Here is an 18,943-nt window from a genome sequence, read left to right on the forward strand (position 1 = left end):
TGTCAGGGCCACCTAGGAACCAGGGGTCCTCTGTTCTGTTCTAGTGCTCCAGGGTTACTGTTTTCACCCACACACCACAGCTATTTCCCACTTGGTTCCAGCCCATGAACAAGGGAAAGAACGTTTAGGAAGCATCTATCTTAGTCAGGGTCTCTACTGTTGCACAAAGCACCATGACCAAGAAGCAAGTTGGGGAGGAAAGGGTTTATTCAGCTTACACTTCCACATTGCTGTTCATCACCAAAGGAAGTCAGGACTGGAACTCACACAGGGCAGGAACCTGGAGGCAGGAGCTGACGCAGAGGCCATGGAGGGGAGCTGCTTACTGGAGTGCTTCCCCTGGCTTGCTCAGCCTGCCTTCATAAACCCCGGATGATCAGCTCAGGGATGGCACCACTCACAATGAGCCCTCTCCCATCGATCGCTAATTGAGACAATGCCTTACAGCTGGATCCCATGGAACTCTATGCAGCTCTGGCAGATGTAAACATGTCTCAATCCTCCTGCCTTAGCCTTTCACAGGATAGAACTGCAAGGGTACACACACCAAGATACCTGATGTTTTATTTTAAATCTTAAACACTTGTTTTACTTAAGTAGAGGGGGAAAAGCCCCAATATATCAGCTTACCACAGACTCCATTGTTTAGGATATTTTATTTAGGTAAAAAAAAAAAAGAAGTAAGACGTTAGTAGTAGCATTAAGAGAATGTGTTAAAGAAACATATCAAGGGAATAATTTGGGACAAAATCCAGAGCAATAGAATTCTTGCTACAATTTAGGCAGCAGTGCCTGGATGTTTAAGTGTGTGTGTGTATGTGTGTGTGTTATATTATTTGTATGTGCATGTGCATATAGGGGGCGGGTGTCTGTTGTATGTATGTGTGTCTGTGTGTAGGCCAGAGACTGACTTCCCTAATCTGCACACCAGAAGAGGGCTTCAGCTGCTATTATAGATGGTGATTGAACTCAGGACCTCTGGAAGACTAGATGGTGCTCTTAACTGCTGAGCCACCTCCCCAGCCCCTTCACTTTGATTTTTCAGGCAGGGTCTCTCCCTGAGCATAGAGCTCCAATTTGCCTAGGCCCCTGGGGATCCTCCTGTCTCTGCCTCCCCAGCATCGGATTACAGGCCCACGCTAACTATCACAGGCCCACACTAGCTATCACAGGCCCACACTACATCTATCACAGGCCCACACTAGCTACCACAGGCACACACTACATCTATCACAGGCACATACTAGCTATCACAGGCCCACACTAGCTATCACAGGCCCACACTAGCTATCACAGGCCCACACTAGCTATCACAGGCACAGGCCTTTTATAGATGCTGAAGATCTGAACTCAGATCTCAGGCTTGTGCTGCGGGTACTTTTGCTAGGCTTAAGCTTGCTAAGTAGCTCAGGCTGGTTTTGAACTCAGGACTTCAACCTCTTTCATGCTGGAATTATAGGAATGTAGCAGTCCTTACGGCTTCACTTGGCCCCGTGATGCAGCTGATTCAACACCACTTAAAGTGGCTCTGGCCAGTGGAGACACTGGATGCAGCTTAGGCAAGCTCTACTGAGAGAGACGCAGCCCACGCCTCCAGGGCTAGGGGACAAGTGTGTGGCGTGTTTGCAGATGGCCATCAATTCGTGGCCATGGGTCTTCATCAGGCAGCCGGCGGGTCCTGCATGGCCTCTCACTCACTGACAGCAGCAGTCTGTCACCCTGTGGAGATGGCACATGAGAGATCTGCACTGGCAGGTGCAGAAGGCCCAGGTAAGCCGTGTGAGCAGGTGGCCTAGATGCCTTCCAAGGCGGCTCTTGCTTCACTGACTCTGTCCCTGGGACCTCCGAGGTTGCTCCTTGGGATCAATTGGCTGAGAAGGAATGAATTCAAGCCTGGCTTACAGATGGCACTGCAGGATATGCTGGCACCAACAGAAAGTGGGCAGCTGAAACCCTCAGCCCACTCCAGGAGAACCTGCAGAACTTGGGTAACAGAATGTCTTGCAGTGGGCAGAGCATCAAGAGGCGCGTGTATTTGTTTGTGTACTTGGCCTCAACTGAGAGACGGATGGAGGCAGGGATCTACAATGGCTCGGCTGGCCAGTGAGGAAGGAAAACCATTGCTGTCAGGTGACCACCAGGCCTCAGGACAGAGGATGTGTGTGACCGGAGCTCTCCAGATAGGCACAGAATGGGAAGAGGGAAATTGTGTCACAGGTGTTTATGAGTCAGTACTGAAAAAATAAAATAAAATAAATGCCCGAGACAATTAGGTTCAAAAGAAGGAAGGATTGATGGCTCAGAGGTTAAGAGCACTGGCTGCTTCTCAAGAGGTTCTGAGTTCAACTCCCAGCAACCATGTGGTGGGTCAAACCCATCTATACTGGGGTCTGATGCCCAATTCTGGCATGCAGGAATACATGCAAACAGAGCACTATATAAATAAATAAACAAGGAGAAAGGTTTATCTGGGCTCAGGTTTTGGATGTTTCAGACTGCTTCTTTTGAGCTGGGGCAAGGCAGCATACTATAGTGGGTACCCCTACCTCACAGCTAGGAACAAGCGAGGAACACACTTTTAAAAGGCACACCTCTCCCAGCCCCCTCTTAAATCTTACTTAAAATCTACTTAGTTCTATTTCTTCAAGGTCTCATCTCCCAGTATCACCCTTTTAGTGCAAAATCTGTCAGGGCGACACATTTAAACCACTCCCAAGGAGAGAATTCCTGCCAACCTGTGGAAATGAACTGGTCTCTTTCCAGCCACCCCAGTGCTTGCTCAGTGGGTGCATATGGCAGCGATCATGGCAGAAAGGGTGGCAGTTAGACATATGACAGCACAGGGATGACTGAACTGTACTGGCATCTACTGCTTAGTAGCAGTAGATTGGCCAACAGCAGAGACCAATGTTCAGCCCACATTGCTACCCAGCCAGGAACCCAGCCAGCCGCCGAGTGCAAGCTGACCACACTGGGTTCTTTCCATCATGCTAGGGACAGAGATTTGTCCTTTGTGGGTTCTGGGGATGCTTTCCCTGCCTTCAGTGTTTCAGCCACACAGCACCTCATCACCGCTGTTCTCCACACAGTATTGCCTCAGAATAAGGACTCTGCTTTTCACTGAGTAGAAATGGCCTGACCTGGTTTAATCCCATACACAGGAGCAGCTGATTGCCCAGGAGCAGCTGACCTAATGGAAAGGAGGGATAAGCAGCCAGGTGCTTACTGGGCACCAATGCTTTGAATGAGGCTCTGTATTACAAGGCAGAACGGGCCTCTGAAAGGAGATGGTAATATGGCCAATATATATGGGTCTGGGACTCAAGGGGTGGGTAACATAGGGGACCCGGTCTCAAACACAGAGCAAATACCATGGGGACAGGGCCTAGGGTAGAGCAGAGGGTCAAAATAATGCGTCATTGTGACATTTGTGTAGGATGCCTTCCCGTCAGCCTTCTGGGGGCCCCTCCCCATCCAATAGAAGCTAAACAGTCCCTAAGGGAAGTAGCCCCTTCTCCTGACTGTCCAAGTCAACAACAGTTGCGGGAAAAGTTATTTAAGTACCTATCTTTGGTGTTCCTACGACCTAGCTCCTCCCCCCGGGGCGGGGCGCTTAGAATTCCCTCTTCTACTGGCTCAGCTCTTCAGGCCCCACGGTTACCTCAGAATTGATGACTTTGGGGCAATCTGCTAAGACTGACCTTTTCCTGTCGGGATCCGCAGACTTGTAACCTCTTGAGGCCACAGTATTAGCCTAGCCAGCTTCATCAGGTGTGAAAACTCCTAGATCCATCCCTACTTTGGGGTCTCCCAAGAGTCCGCTAGGTTACCAGTCTCTCAGCTCCTTGAAGGGGACCCATGGAGACAAACCTGAAGCTAGAAGGGCATATAGTCAGGCGTAAACTGCACGCAACATGTTCCATTTCACCCAAGTCCCGGGGGTTTTGGGGAGAGGGCGATTTCGCTGAGTGTTTTAATGACCCAGACCTGTTCTCCAGGCACAAGAACTGGGCCCCGCCCCTTCCCGAGGGTACAAATCCACCCGCAGAACCAGTTTGCACCGGTCCCCAGGACACAGCAAAGGGGGCCCGAGGGAGGTTGGGAGCATCACCGGCACGGAGGAGGAGCGGGAAGAGCCAGCTCCAGGGAGACGTGGCTATAGGGATGCACTGGCGCGATGGGGGACCGGAGTCAGGGCTTAGGTCAGGGCACCCGCAGGATTAGCCTTCCGACACACCACGCAGCGACCGGGATTTGCGGGAAGGAGTTGATGAGCAGCCATCTGCTGGCCAGCCTGGAGCCAGCGTGGTTGCCTTGGTGCTGCTTCAGGGCCAATGATGCTTGAGTCAGCCAAGCCTGGCATACCTCGGACCTGTGGACTTCACGCTGAAGCTAGTGACAGCTGAAATCCTAGCCACTTCTCTCTTCCCCTCCTTCCCTTCCCTCCCTCCCCTCCTCCTTCCCTCCTCAGAATCAGACTCAAGTAGATTTTTTTTATACATTCTCATAATTTTATTTTATGTGCCTTGGCGTCTTGTCTGTCTGGTTTTTTGTTTTGTTTTGTTTTGTTTTGTTTTGTTTTTGGTTTTTCGAGACAGGGTTTCTCTGTATAGCTCTGGCTGTCCTGGAACTCACTTTGTAGACCAGGCTGGCCTCGAACTCAGAAATGCACCTGCCTCTACCTCCCAAGTGCTGGGATTAAAGGCATGCGCCACCACCGCCCGGCTGTCTTGTCTGTCTGTATGTCTGTGTGAGACTGTCAGATCTCCTGGAACTAGAATTACAGTTACAGACAGTTGTGAGCTGTCATGAGGGTGTTGGGAACTGAACCCAAGTCCTCTGGAAGAGCAACAGTACTCTCACCCACTGGGGCATTCCTCCAGCCCAGTCAGGTTTTTTGTTTGTTTTTTTTTGTTGTTGTTGTTTGATTTCTTTTTTTTTTAAAGAAATATTTACTTATTTATTTATTTTATTATATGTAAGTACACTGTAGCTGTCCTCAGACACTCCAGAAGAGGGCATCAGATTTTGTTATGGATGGTTGTGAGCCACCATGTGGTTGCTAGGATTTAAACTCAGGACCTTTGGAAGAGCAGTCGGCGCTCTTAACCGCTGAGCCATCTCACCAGCCCGTTGTTTGATTTCTTAAGACATTTTTTCCAGATGGGGTTTTTCTGTGTAGCCCTGTCTGACCTAGTCTCACTCTGTAAGCCAGGCTGGCTTCCAACTCATAGAGATCTGCCTTCCTCTGCATAATTAATCTTCAGAAGTGCTGGGATTAAAGGTGTTTTTGGTTTAAGCCTAGATTTTTTCCCCTGCCATTTTCCAGAATCTTGGCAACATTACAGTAAGGCTAGCCTGGTCTACAGACCGAGTTCCAGGCCATCCTAGGATACAAAAAGAAACTATCTCAAAAAAAAAAATAAACAAATAAAATAAAAAGTTACATTTAGTCATCGGTAATGGCGCACGCCTTTAATCCCAGCAGATGGTTGGGAGGCAGAGGCAGGCAGATTTCTGAGTTCGAGGCAAGGCCAGCCTGGTCTGGTCTACAGAGTGAGTTCCAGGACAGCCAGGACTACACAGAGAAACCCTGTCTGGGGGAGGGGGGGCGGTTCATTTATTTGTTCATTCCCTCATTCCTTTTAAGGACATGTGGAATTCAAGGACAACTTTGAAAAGTCACCCCAGCACCTAGAACAACAATGTAGGACTGGTTCCCACCAAGGGACCAAGGGGGACCAGCCCTGAACCTAACTCCTGGCCTTTTGTATAGATCTATGGCCCTACCCTACATTTTGACCAATTACATCTTTCACAGAGACAGACATTCCCCTTTTGGTTGTTTGGACGAATGGGACGATTTACAATGTACAAATATTGTCCTAATCATCCCAGGACAGACTAGGGCTGCTTTCACTAGGTTGCTGTTAACCAACTCATCCCGACTGGCTGAGACCACACCCAACTGTTTGTTTTTTGAGGCAGGGTCTCACTATGTAGCTCTGGCTGGCCTGGAACTGAAAGACTCCAAAACTCCCAAAGGGAGGCACTTACTCAAGCCTCGGGTCAGCCGCGCACCCAAGAAGACACTGAGACCGGTACTTAAGATGTATAGAGTAAGATTTAATACAGCAACGACAAGAAAGCACATAAAAGCACATATACCAGAGCCCTATAAAGCAACAGCAAGCAAATACATGAACTAGAGCTCTGGGGTCGAAACCCACACACCCCGCATGGTGTAGAGGGGATTCGACAATTAGCCCAAACTTTTCACAAGCTTTTATAGGAGAAGGGTAAGGGGGGATGCAGGGCAGGGAAAATACAGGTTTTACGTCACTAAGTGATTCAGCCAAGGGTTTTTCCAAAGTGCTTTTGCAACTGCGTCCCACACTTTGGCCATGTACTTGATTCATTGGAACTGAGGTTTTTACTCACACCTTTATCTAAAAAATGTCCCTGGCACAGTCCTCAGTTGGGAGGGGTTGGACTGGGTTCGTTCCAGGAGACCCTTATCTCAGAAATGTCCCTGGAACAGTTTTCATTTGAGAGGGGGTCTGACTCTGGTGTGAGAGTTCAGAATGTACTCTGGGGTGAGAAGTTCAGGAGGTTTCCGGGAACAATCTCCAGATGGGAGGGGTAGGAGGGCTCTGAGTTGGAGAGTTCAGTAATTTTCCTCTTTCATTCCCCCCTTCTTTTAGTAAATAATTCTAATCTTAGAATTTCAGATACTGCATAATGCACCAAATGAAAGACTCTATTTTAACATGGGAACAAAAACAGAACAAGAAGCATTAGTAAACAGAACTAGGCAGGGGCCCTTTTAGCGAGGCTTGAGGGTCTGGGCACGATGTAGGTGCACGTAGATCAGATCTCTGGCTGGAACTGGTGAGATGTCCTTGGGGTACCCAGCTCGTTCACTGTCTCAGCTGTTGGGATCCCTGGAGCAATGTCGTCCGCGTACTCAGTCCAATTTTTCCCAGTTGTGACCAGACCACCTGCAAGCCTTTTAACTTAGCATACAGAGCATTATTAACAACATAGGTTTAAACACATCATTTGAGACTATGATGGGCATAGGAGTTTCATAAAGGATTTTAAAAAGAGTAAAACTGAATACATTTGAATAGGGCATAGGGAAGGAACACCAAGTCCATGCCAGTCTCCACGATTAATTAATTAAGGTCTGTCTTAGAGTTTTAAACTAATTTTTATCTATCCTGAGCTCTGAGGTCTATACACACAATGTAATTTTTATTTGACCTCTAAATGCTTGGCCACACCCTGACTTACCTGGGCAACAAAGCAGGGCCATTATCTGACACTATTGCTTTTGGCACTCTGAACCTTGGAAAAATTTTCTTACCTTCAATCATGAGGCTACTGCTGTCCGTGTACCAGCTCAAACTCTCAGGCCAAGGCTGATCTGATCTTTACTTGCCGAGGTAAGTAGCCCCCTCTGTTGGTAGATGGCCCCATGGATATGAGCTGCTTTTTATCAACTACTGCTGCTCCTGTGACAAAGCTGCTGCCATCTGTGTACCAGGCAGGCACACCTGGCCAAGGCTGATCAGTCAGATCTCTCCTTGTTCCAGTTTCCTCAGCCAGGACATCAGCACATTGATGTACAGGAGTGGAGTCATCTGCCAAGGAGCAGTAAACTCTGGTAGTGGGTATAGTCACATGCTGACCCAGAGTAAGCTTGTCAGCGTCTTTAACAAGCAGGGCTGCCTTTATGCTGTCAAAGGCTTTTTGGTGTTTTTCAGTCCAGGTGAATGGGACTTTTTCTTTCTGCAAAAGCCCGCCGTCCCCAGAAACTCACGTACTTGGCGCGGGGTGGTGGGGGTTGGGATCAGCATCACAGTCTTTTCCTTGGCTTCGGTGAGCCACCGCTTTTCGTCGTCTCGGCACCTCGGTACGACATAACTGAGCTTTCTTGGCTGATACCCGGTACACCAACTCACCCAGTTCATTCAGGAGCTTCTAGGAGGGCCAGAATTTCTTCTTTGTCTTTGATGTCTCTGCCTTCAGCCAACCGCAGGGCTTGGGTTAGTGCCAAGAGTTCATGTTTTCCAGAGCATTAGTCAGCCATCGGTCAGGGGGCTGAACCACACTTTTAGGGCATGTGCCAAGTTTTGTTTCAGAGTCAGTTTATCTGCGTCCTTGACTAGAAACCACTATGTGCAGACAAGCAGGTCACCAGGTCTAATTTTCACAAGTATGCCACCGGTCTTTTTCAGGGTCCCAATCTCTGAGTAAGAACCTCTTTGGCAATACTTTTGTTCTCAGTCACATCTAGGAGTCCCAAAGTTAGGGACAACATTAGGGCAGTCTCAATAGCATCTAAGGCCATCCAAGGTTGTTCTTTTTATTTCTTATACGAAGGGCTGTTTATCTTTTTAATTCAGCAAAACCTGGAATCCACAGTCTGCAAAGGCCCGCAGTGTCCAGGAACCTTTTAAACTTGCTTTGCACTGGTCAGTGGAGGAATATGAAACACAGTCTCTTTTTAGCTGCTTTTAACAGGTAGGCCACCAGTCTCTTTTAAGGACTCAGCTTCTGTGTTAGCACCCCTTCTGCTTTTTCTTTACTTTCAGCCACAAACAGGTGAAGGGTTTGGTCATGAGGGGGGGCTCCTCTTTTTTTTGTTAGGACAGTCTCTCACCCAGTGCTCTTTTTCTTTAACAGATAACAGTAAACACTTTGATCTTCAGCCAAAAGCTTTCTTTTTTCTGTTGCCAGGTACTAAGTTTTCTAGTCTCCCTGACTTTTGTGACCAGCATTTCATTTCTCTTATCCTTTTTTGAAAATTTTCTGGCTCCTTATTTCTTACAGATCATCTCTAAGTGCTAGTATTATTAGCAAGTGTCACTTTGCTAAGTTCTAGTCTTTGTCATTTATCTCTCTTTGCTCCTGTTTCTTAACTGCAATGGATCTAATTATTACATCTATATTCTGTCACTTAACTTTTTTCATAGTTCACCTCTTTTTACTGTTAGGTCAGATTGTCGGGGCACTAGTCCCACAGAGACGAGACCTTTATCAGAGCCTGGCAACTAGACCCGTAGGTGCTCCTTACCTTGTATGTCTCCCTCACCGGAGCTTAAAACAAACTCACACAGCTCAGGGCAGTGCCTGAGAAGAGAAAACACATGGGGCAGAGAAGGGAGGGCAGCTCTATTTGGCTGCACCAGACCACTGATATCTCAAAATGAACACAATTTTTTCTGTTTACAAGAGACAGGAAGGATACAGGGGGCAGGAGAATGAGCCTTTCTCCCACCCAAGAGGCAGGCAAAGGCTGAAAACAAACCCTTTGATGCGGAGAGCCCAGCGCCCGAGTCTCCGCTGCGCACCGGAATGCAGCGTAAACTTCTGGGAGTGGCAAACAAACGCTGGCAGGCAGGCAGAGGCAGCAATTTAACTATTTAACTACCTGATAGATTCCTGGTGCTCTCTGCACTGTCTTTGGGGAGGGAGCACGCAGCCGGCCGGCACAAGGGAGTGCGGGTAGACTCTGGGGGGGGGGACCAAAAGAGGGACGCTGTAGTCGGCCCCTCCCCAGCTGTGGCAGGCTTCACGGCCACTCCGGGACTGGCAGGCGGGGGCCGGCAGGCCGCTGCACTCACTATCAGCATTTTACAACTCACTCGCAGGGCACAGACAGCCTCCGTTGCTGCTGTGTCTGCAGAACTCAGAACCTCAGCACCACTGCTGCTATCAAAGCCCTACCCGCGCTGCCAAAGCCGGAAATTCTTAGCCCAGCTCTGCAATCTCAGAGCTCTTTTGAGCAGTCTGGGACTCACCAGCACTGAGGTTTTTTTTTTCTTTTTTTTTTTCTTTTTAAAACTATTGCTGACAAATTTTGTCCTGACGTCAGTCCAAGTCTACAGTCGACAAGGGGTTAACACACACACACACACACACACACACAGTCTTGTCACGTGACACAAACACAACCAGCCAAACGCCACTTTCTGACGGGGTCGGATTTCACATTGACTCTTTTTCCTGATAGGGGTGGGATTCCACATCCACTCCCGCCCTGGCAGAGGGAACACTCTCTCTCTCTTTCACTCTGCCAGGCAACAGCCAGGTCTTTTTGACTGTTCTGTACCCTGGGCACTCCTTCCAGGGTCTCCCTTGGAACATCTCTTTGGGGTGCAAACTGTGAGGCCATAGACAGCCGTCCTCTCACAGCCACTGCCAGAATAAACCCACAATCTCAGAATACACAAATGCAGCAGTTCCACACCTACACACCCAGCAGATTGTCCCATTTCTAGAATAATAGCAGACACGACAAAAGCAGACACGAGACTGAGATACAAAGAGAAACCAAAAACAGCGGCGACTTCCCGTCGCCCACAGGCAACTCACAGATTCAGATGGCCTTTCCAAGGCCGCCGGCTTAGACCTTCCACCAAAGTGATGGTCTCTCGGCTTCAGAGGGGTCCGTCAAGCGTCCTTGACCCTCCCCTTGTCTTCCTGGGGCGTCCCCCAGGGCGATCGGACGGTGGGCACCAGACGCGTCCGTCCTACCCACCCCGTGCTCTCTATTGAGACCTGCTTGGTCTCCAGTCAGATGGCCTCTCCCAGGCCCACAGTCCCGGAGCACGGTCTCTGGTGCTCGTACTGAGCACAGAGCGTCACGCAAACCCAAAACAGCGATCGCACCAGATACAGATTCAGATGGCCTCTCCCAGGCCCACAGTAAACAGAACACAGACACTAGACCAAAGCAGAAGAGTAAATCTTACTTCTGAGCGGGTCCAGGACTTCTGGGTAAACGCGCTGATTCCCGGCCAACGCACCAAATGAAAGACTCCAAAACTCCCAAAGGGAGGCACTTACTCAAGCCTCGGGTCAGCCGCGCACCCAAGAAGACACTGAGACCGGTACTTAAGATGTATAGAGTAAGATTTAATACAGCAACGACAAGAAAGCACATAAAAGCACATATACCAGAGCCCTATAAAGCAACAGCAAGCAAATACATGAACTAGAGCTCTGGGGTCGAAACCCACACACACCCAGCATGGTGTAGAGGGGATTCGACAATTAGCCCAAACTTTTCACAAGCTTTTATAGGAGAAGGGTAAGGGGGGATGCAGGGCAGGGAAAATACAGGTTTTACGTCACTAAGTGATTCAGCCAAGGGTTTTTCCAAAGTGCTTTTGCAACTGCGTCCCACACTTTGGCCATGTACTTGATTCATTGGAACTGAGGTTTTTACTCACACCTTTATCTAAAAAATGTCCCTGGCACAGTCCTCAGTTGGGAGGGGTTGGACTGGGTTCGTTCCAGGAGACCCTTATCTCAGAAATGTCCCTGGAACAGTTTTCATTTGAGAGGGGGTCTGACTCTGGTGTGAGAGTTCAGAATGTACTCTGGGGTGAGAAGTTCAGGAGGTTTCCGGGAACAATCTCCAGATGGGAGGGGTAGGAGGGCTCTGAGTTGGAGAGTTCAGTAATTTTCCTCTTTCAGAACTCAGAGACCTGTCTGCTTCTGCCTCCTGTGTGCTGGCTGCAGTTAAAAGTTTGAGCTACTACGCCAGCAAGTGAGCAAACTGAACAGTCAGCATCTTTAATATGTCAGAAGAAAACCTTTTCCTTCCTACAGTTGCTAACACATCTGGGTAGCATACTCAGTCACCCTTGAGTGCAGCTTCAACTGAACTCTACTTTGTGCAACTTAATATTTCTGAAACAAGCTTACTATATATCCTTGATAACAGTGATTTATGACTGTTTCTCTTTATTGTTCCTTCCAACTTGTGGGTCCCGAGGATGAAACTCAGGCATTCAGGTTTGGTGGCAAGTATTTTACCCACTGCTAATCTCAACCTTTTCACTAGCCCTGTCCCACGGTGGGGGGGAGGGGTGGGGGGCAGCATGTTCTCATGAAGTTCAGTTACTCTCAAACTTTATATGTAGAAACAAAGATGACCTTGAATTTCTAGTCCTCCTGACTCCATTTCCTCATGCTGTTTTTATAGGGTATGACCAGTGAGCTCATGGGACTTTTGAGACTGAAGTCATACCCAGACTGTCTCAAGAAACACACACACACACACACACATACCTCTTAAAGCAAGAGTGTAGGTAAAATGCCCTGGTTATGGTCATAATTTCAATAGTCTGACAGTTTTCTGCTCAAATCCTGAAATCTCAGACCAAACACTGTTGACTATGAAGGAATGGAGCTCAGGAGTTTAACAGGGAAACAGGGTCGTTCTGTCCAGGGACAGCAGGACTCACCAGTACCCACCTGCAGTTTCAGGACCTGAAGCAGGAAGATCAGAAGGCCAGCCTGGGCTCCACAGTAGAACTGTATCTCAGTGAGACAATCCCCTCAAACACGGACCTACCTGAGACACAGGCTGGGCACTGATGAAACGCAGGGCAAACCCACACCTTCTCCTTTCACGTCTGAAATGGAAATAAAGACCACTGGACCACAGCCTAAGTTCCCTGTGAGAGCTGTGGCCTGAGGATCTGATCCTTCCCGTTCCCTACACCTCCCGTGCTTGACTTGCTTTGCCTCTTGTTCCATTCAGTAACGTCTTCCCTGTAGCCACTCAGACCCCAGTCCCTGGCACCATTGACTCTCTTTTCTCAGGCAGAGTCACAGCCACTACATCCACCAGGTCCTCGTCATCCTATCTTTCAAGAACATCCAGGTTGCCACCACTAAGTCCAGCGCATTTAGCTTACTAAAAGGTTTCCCATCTGGTACTCCTTCCTGCTCTTCGTGAACTGACACACAGCAGGTGGAATGATCTCACCAATGCATCTCTTTTACCACCTCCTTTGGCTTGACTCCCAACCAGTGTCCTTGCAGGTCCTATGACGCCCACATGGTCTGGCTCCACATCTGTCTTCCTTGTCTTCTGTTGCAGTCATGCCCATACCTACTTCTTGTTCCTCGAGCACCCCAGGCTGTCAGCAGTGATCGGAAGCAACAAGACCCGACAGACATACTTCTCTCTCCCACCCCATCCTTGCTCTGTTTCTTCAGGACTTCACTCGGAAGACATCTTATTGATGGCAACTTGTGACAACCTCCCCACCCACGCCTCGGTACCAATTCCTTTACAACATATCTATCTCCATTTCTTTTCTCTTTAGCATTTGCCAATGTATTTAATAATCTACTTGAATACATCATTTCTCTTACCAGAATGCAGCCCTGTGGATATAAGGGCTTGTTCAGTTCTGTAGGCCCACAGCATCTCTTGGTACCTAGGAGCAGCTCATAAAGACTAGGTAAGGCAAAGGTAGACGGGGGTGGGGTGGGGTGGGGGGGGGTGGGTTTGGGGGTGTGTGGAGGTGGGGGGGTGGGGGTTGGAGGTTACCTAACTAGAAAGTAGCTGTTGACCTTGATCCTAGACTCTTTATAAAGTTTTTTTTTTTTTTTTGAGACAGGGTTTCTCTGTGTAGCCCTGGCTGTCCTGGAACTCACTTTGTAGACCAGGCTGGCCTCGAACTCAGAAATCTGCCTGCCTCTGCCTCCTGGAGTGCTGGGATTGAAGCCATTCGCCACCACCGCCCGACAACGATAAAGTTTTATGTCGACATTTCCTTATCGACTAGAACACTGCAAGGTTAATAGTAGTCATATATATATGTATATATATGTATATGTATATGTATGTATATATATATATATATATACATATATATATATATATATATATATATATATATCCACCAGAGTTCCTGCTAGGGTATCAGTGTTTATATTCCAATTCTACACATTTGCTACCTTGGTGAGGCCAATGCTCAATAGCATAACACTTATAGATGGTCTCCTGTTGGAAAGATTGGAAGTTTGGGACCAGGTATTTCACCGTTTCTTAGAACTCTGGGTGGTGGTGGTTTGATAGGAATGCCCCCCGCACCCCCATAGACTAATGTGCTTGAATGCTTGGCCCATATGGAGTAGCACTGTTAAGTGTGGCTCTTTTTGGAGTATGTGCACCCTTGTTGGGGGAAGTGTGCCACTGTGGAGTCTGACTTTGAGGTCATAAATGCTCAAGCTGTGCCCAATGTGGTTCACAGCATCTCCTTGCTGCCTTCAGATCAAGATGGAGAACTCTCAGCTCCTTCTCCAGCACCACATCTGCCTGCCCACTGCCATGTTTCCCCGCCATGACTATAATGGACTAAACCTCAGAAACTTTAAGCCTGTACCAATTAAATGTTGCCTTGGTTGTAGTGTCTCTTCACAGCAATAAAACCCAAAGACACTCTCAAGAAATGTCTATATGCTTTTTTTTTTTTTTTTTTTTTTAAGAATTCTAGTTTTAGCCGGGCGTGGTGGTGCATGCCTTTAATCCCAGCACTCGGGAGGCAGAGGCAGGCAGATTTCTGAGTTTGAGGCCAGCCTGGTCTACAAAGTGAGTTCCAGGACAGCCAGGGCTATACAGAGAAAACCTGTCTCGAAAAACAAAAAAAAAAAAAAAAAAAAAAAGAATTCTAGTTTTTATGTGTTTAATTGGGTATTTTGTGTCAGGCTTTGTATCTTTATATATTTTCATTTAACTCTTGAAATGACAAATCTGCTACATATTTGTTGCAAGATATTTGGTCTTACTGTGAACCCTGAAACTGTTATTTACTAGAAAAAAGAAAATCCTGTTTTCTAGTTGTGGTGTGGCTCTGCCTTTACTGCATACCTTTAATCCCTTTGACTGGAATACAGACATGCTCTTAGTACATACTTGAAGGTAAAGTTAGTTTGTAGACGGAAGCACCCATGTTTGAAAGTCATGTCTAATTGTGTGGCAGACAAAGTGATGAGTCAGAAAAAGAATTGACAATAGGATATGTCCCAACTCTCACAAGAAAAGAGAGGAAAGAGAAGCTACTTCCACAGCAGTAGAGAGAAAGGAAGGAAGCAGCTTTCCTGGGAGAGTTTTACAGAGACAGGCTGAGAGAACAAGCTAGACACAGGTGGAGCCAGAGGAGCCAGAGACTGAGAAGAAGCCAGGAGATTAGAACAAATTGCTAGAGTTAGTTTGAGGCCAAGCAGAGCAATTCAGAAGACATTGAAAGAAGCCCGATTGAATCAGTCAGCTTGCAGAGGAAGTTTAGAGCCACAACAGCTGAGTTGAATCAGTCAGCAATAGCTCAGAAAGAACTAGAAAGGGTGAGCTTATTCAGCAATAAGTCCTCAGAGTTATAAAAACATTCTAGATTTAGATTGTATGGAGGCTAGAAGCTTCAGGGATTAGGCCTATGTTAGCAGACTGAGGCAGTAAGATCGGAGATGACAGTGAAAAACACTTATTTTTACATATATTAAGGTTATAGAAGCTTAAAGACCTGGAGGCAGGGACTGGGAGTATAGCCCAGTGGTAGAATGCACCTAGGCTCAAGGTTTAATTCTCAGTCCTGAACTCAATCAATTTAAAAATGACAGGGTAGCTGGGAGTGGTGGCGCATGCCTTTAACCCTAGCACTTGGGAGACAAAGGTAGGTAGATCTTGAGTTCAAGGCTAGCCTGGTCTATAGACCAGGTTAGAGTTGGGGCATGGTGATGCATACCTTCACTTCTAGCACGTGAGTTCAGCTAGGTCTACATAGTGAATTCTAGGCTAGCTAGGGATACATAGATCCAGTCTCCAGAACAAAGGAAAAGAACAGGGGCTGGTCCAGAGACAGCCCACCAGTTTAGAGAACTTGTTCTTGCAGAGGACTGGGGTCTCACTCCCAGGCCTCACATGACGACTCACAATGAAGCATAACTCTGGTTCTAAGAGGTCCTATGGCCTCTTCTGACTTGTCTGGACACGTCATGAAAATGTTGCATGCACATATATGTAAGCAAAACATCCATGCATCTAATGTGATATCCTATTTTGGATGGAGTTGTGTTTTTTTTTAAATGTTTTCTGTGCATTGGTGTTTTGCCTGCATATATATGTGAGAGCGTTGGATCCCCTGGAACTGGAGTATCAGTTGTGAGCTGTCTTGTGGGTGCTGGGAATAGAACCCAGGTCTTCCGGAAGAGCAGCCAGTGCTCTTACCTACTGAGCCACCTCTACAAACTCTTGGTTTTGTTTTGTTTGAGAAAATGTCTCTTTATGAAGCCCTGGCTGTCCTCTGCCTTTTCGGTGCTGGGATTAAAGGTATATGCCACTATGCCCTGCTTAGATGCACCTTGGAGAGTAAAAGCTGATGGGAAAGGTGGGGGAAGGGAAGAAAATGATGGAGCAGATGGTGAGGAGCCTGTTTATTCTGCTGTCTGTGGAGTGTGTGTGTGTGGTGTGTGTGGTCTTGTGTGTACCCGTGTGTGTGTGTCTGTAGTCTTGTGTGTACCCATGTATGCCTGTCTATATGTGTCTGTGGTCTTGTGTGCACCCGTGTGGGCACCTTGGGTGTATGTTTGGAGGTCCCAGCTAAAGTCAGGAATGCTCTTCACCTTATTCATTGAGGCAGGATCTTGCAACTGAAGTCCAAAGTGGCTGACAGGGCTCGTCAGACTAATGGTTTTCTTGGGGAATCCGTCTGTCTTCCTAACACTGTAATTACAGGCAGAGCCTCGGGAACACCTGGCATTTAGTCGGTTTGTGGGGATGGGGAATTCAGCCCTGATGCTTGTGTGCGCTTAAGCTGCTCAGTCACTTCACCTCCTCAGTGCCCAGACACCTGATTGCACCCAGGCTCTCCTCCTAAATCCATGCCCCCCCACCGCACCTTCCCCTTTCCTATTTGTTTCTACTTCAGGCAAAATTAGGAACTCTAGTTTGCTCTATCAGATATGGTTCTAGATTAAGGTCATGACTCCTTCATAACGAAGCTCAGACACCTTGCTGTGTGACCTTGGGCAAATCTCTTTCCCTACATGAGCAACCCCATCCGGTCATTGAGAGTTATCTGCTTCACCCTGGCCCAGGCCTTCCCATATACCCTCAGCATTCAGCAGGCTTCGGGACTGAAGAATTCCAACTTCCTCTTGTATTAACAGTGCAATAGAATTCTTCAACTTGCATAAAGTTTAACTTTCCAAATTTCTAAGTTTCTTTAGCAGTATTCTTTTTCCTAAGAGCTTTTAAAAAACATCTTTAAGAAAAGTTTTTATGGAGCCCGGCATGGTGGCGCACACCTTTAATCCCAGCACTTGGGAGGCAGAGGCAGGTGGATTTCTGAGTTCCAGGCCATCCTGGTCTACAGAGTTCCAGGACAGCCAGGGATACACAGAGAAACCCTGTCTTGAAAAACAAAAAACAAAACAAAAAAGAAAGGTTTTTATGTGCGTATTTTACCTGTACTTATCTGTACACCACATTCTTGTGCAGGGTGCCTGTGGAAGGCAGAAGTTCCTTGGGTCCCCACACCAGGAGTCAAACTGTTGTGAGACATGTGGGTGCTGAAATTGAAACCAGGCCCTCCTGAAGAACAGCCAGTGCTCTTGACTGCTGAACCATAAACATGACTGCCCCTAAACATTTACTTGGCCAGGGCACTGGTGGCACACACCGTTAATCCCAGCACTTAGGAGGTAGAGGCAGGTGGATTTCTGAGTTCCAGGACATCCAGGGATGTAGAGAAACCCTGTCTGGAAAAACCAAACCAAACCAAACACCAAAACCAAAAATAAACTTTACTTGGACACTTTTCTAGGACTTTTCATCTATAATCTTTTCAAATTTTATTTATTTTTAAGATGTATTTAATGTGTGAGTACACTGTAGCTGTCTTCAGTCACACCAGAAGAGGACATCAGATCCCATTACAGGTGGTTGTGAGCCACCACGTGGTTGCTGGGAATTGAACTCAGGACCTCTTAACCGCTAAGCCATCTCTCTAGCCCTCATCTATCTTTTCTGTAACTTTAGGAACTACCAACTGGTCACGGTCTTTAGTGCCCTATTCTTGATGGGTGTGGCAGCTAGCACACCAAGCAGGAGTTCCAGCCCACACAGACTTAAAAAAAAAAAAAAGAGGCTCCAAGTTCTATTGGTACTTTTATTATTTTTCAAATTTGATTTGTGGGGGGGAGAGGACAGACACCAACCCCAGCATGCACATAGGTCAGTGGACAAGTCAAGTCAGTTCTCAAGAAGGGCCTCGTGGTGCACACCCCTTAAGCCCAGCACTGGAGAGGCAGGGAGGGAGGGAGATGTTCAAGTCTGAGGCCAGCCTGGTTTACCGAGTTCCATGACAGCTAGGGCTACACAGTGAGATCCTGTTTATAAAAAGCCCAGCCTGGTCTCAGACTCACTGTTGGCTTTCAATTCCCGATCCTCTCGTCTCCATCCTCCAAAGGGTGAGAAGACATACCTTAGCTTGTGTTCTCTCTCTCCAAACTCCATTGCTTTGTAAACAGGAACAGATTATCCATTTTATAGGAAACAAGTCAAATATAGTATGCATTATATTGAGACAAGTTCAGGTATTTATGTACATTGACTGCTAAGTTCACTTACATGGTACTTTTGGTAAACTCCAAACTATATAATACTGTACATGAATGATGAGCCAAGTGCGGGACAGCCCAAAAGCTATTTTATAAAGAAAGAAAACAAAACCACTCAAAACAAAGCTCACTAGTCTGGTTCCCTAAAACCTAAAAGACTACGTCCAAGCAACCCGAATCATAGCAGACTCATAGCAGACTCCTCGTGTAAACAACTGCTCCTGGGCAGAGGGAGGCCAGGCCTAGGTGAACCGGGTGCTTTGCAAGCTCTGGGTTTTTGACAAACCCAGTGGGGAAGACACCAGGTAAGGACCAGTAATCCCAGGAGAAATTATGAACTCAAGGCCAACCTGGCTACATAATGAAATCACCTCAAAGTGAAGAGATGCTCTTAAATGGGAAGAGCAGGCCATAACCCAAGTACACTTGGAGACAGGCAAGGACTCACTAAATTCAAGGTTATCATCTGGAGGTCAACCAGGGCTGCCTGTACTTAGAAATCTAAAACACACCA

This window comes from Mus caroli, unplaced genomic scaffold (genome assembly GCF_978045245.1).
Source record: "Mus caroli unplaced genomic scaffold, Mus_caroli_1 scaffold_1, whole genome shotgun sequence".
Lineage (NCBI taxonomy): Eukaryota > Metazoa > Chordata > Mammalia > Rodentia > Muridae > Mus > Mus caroli.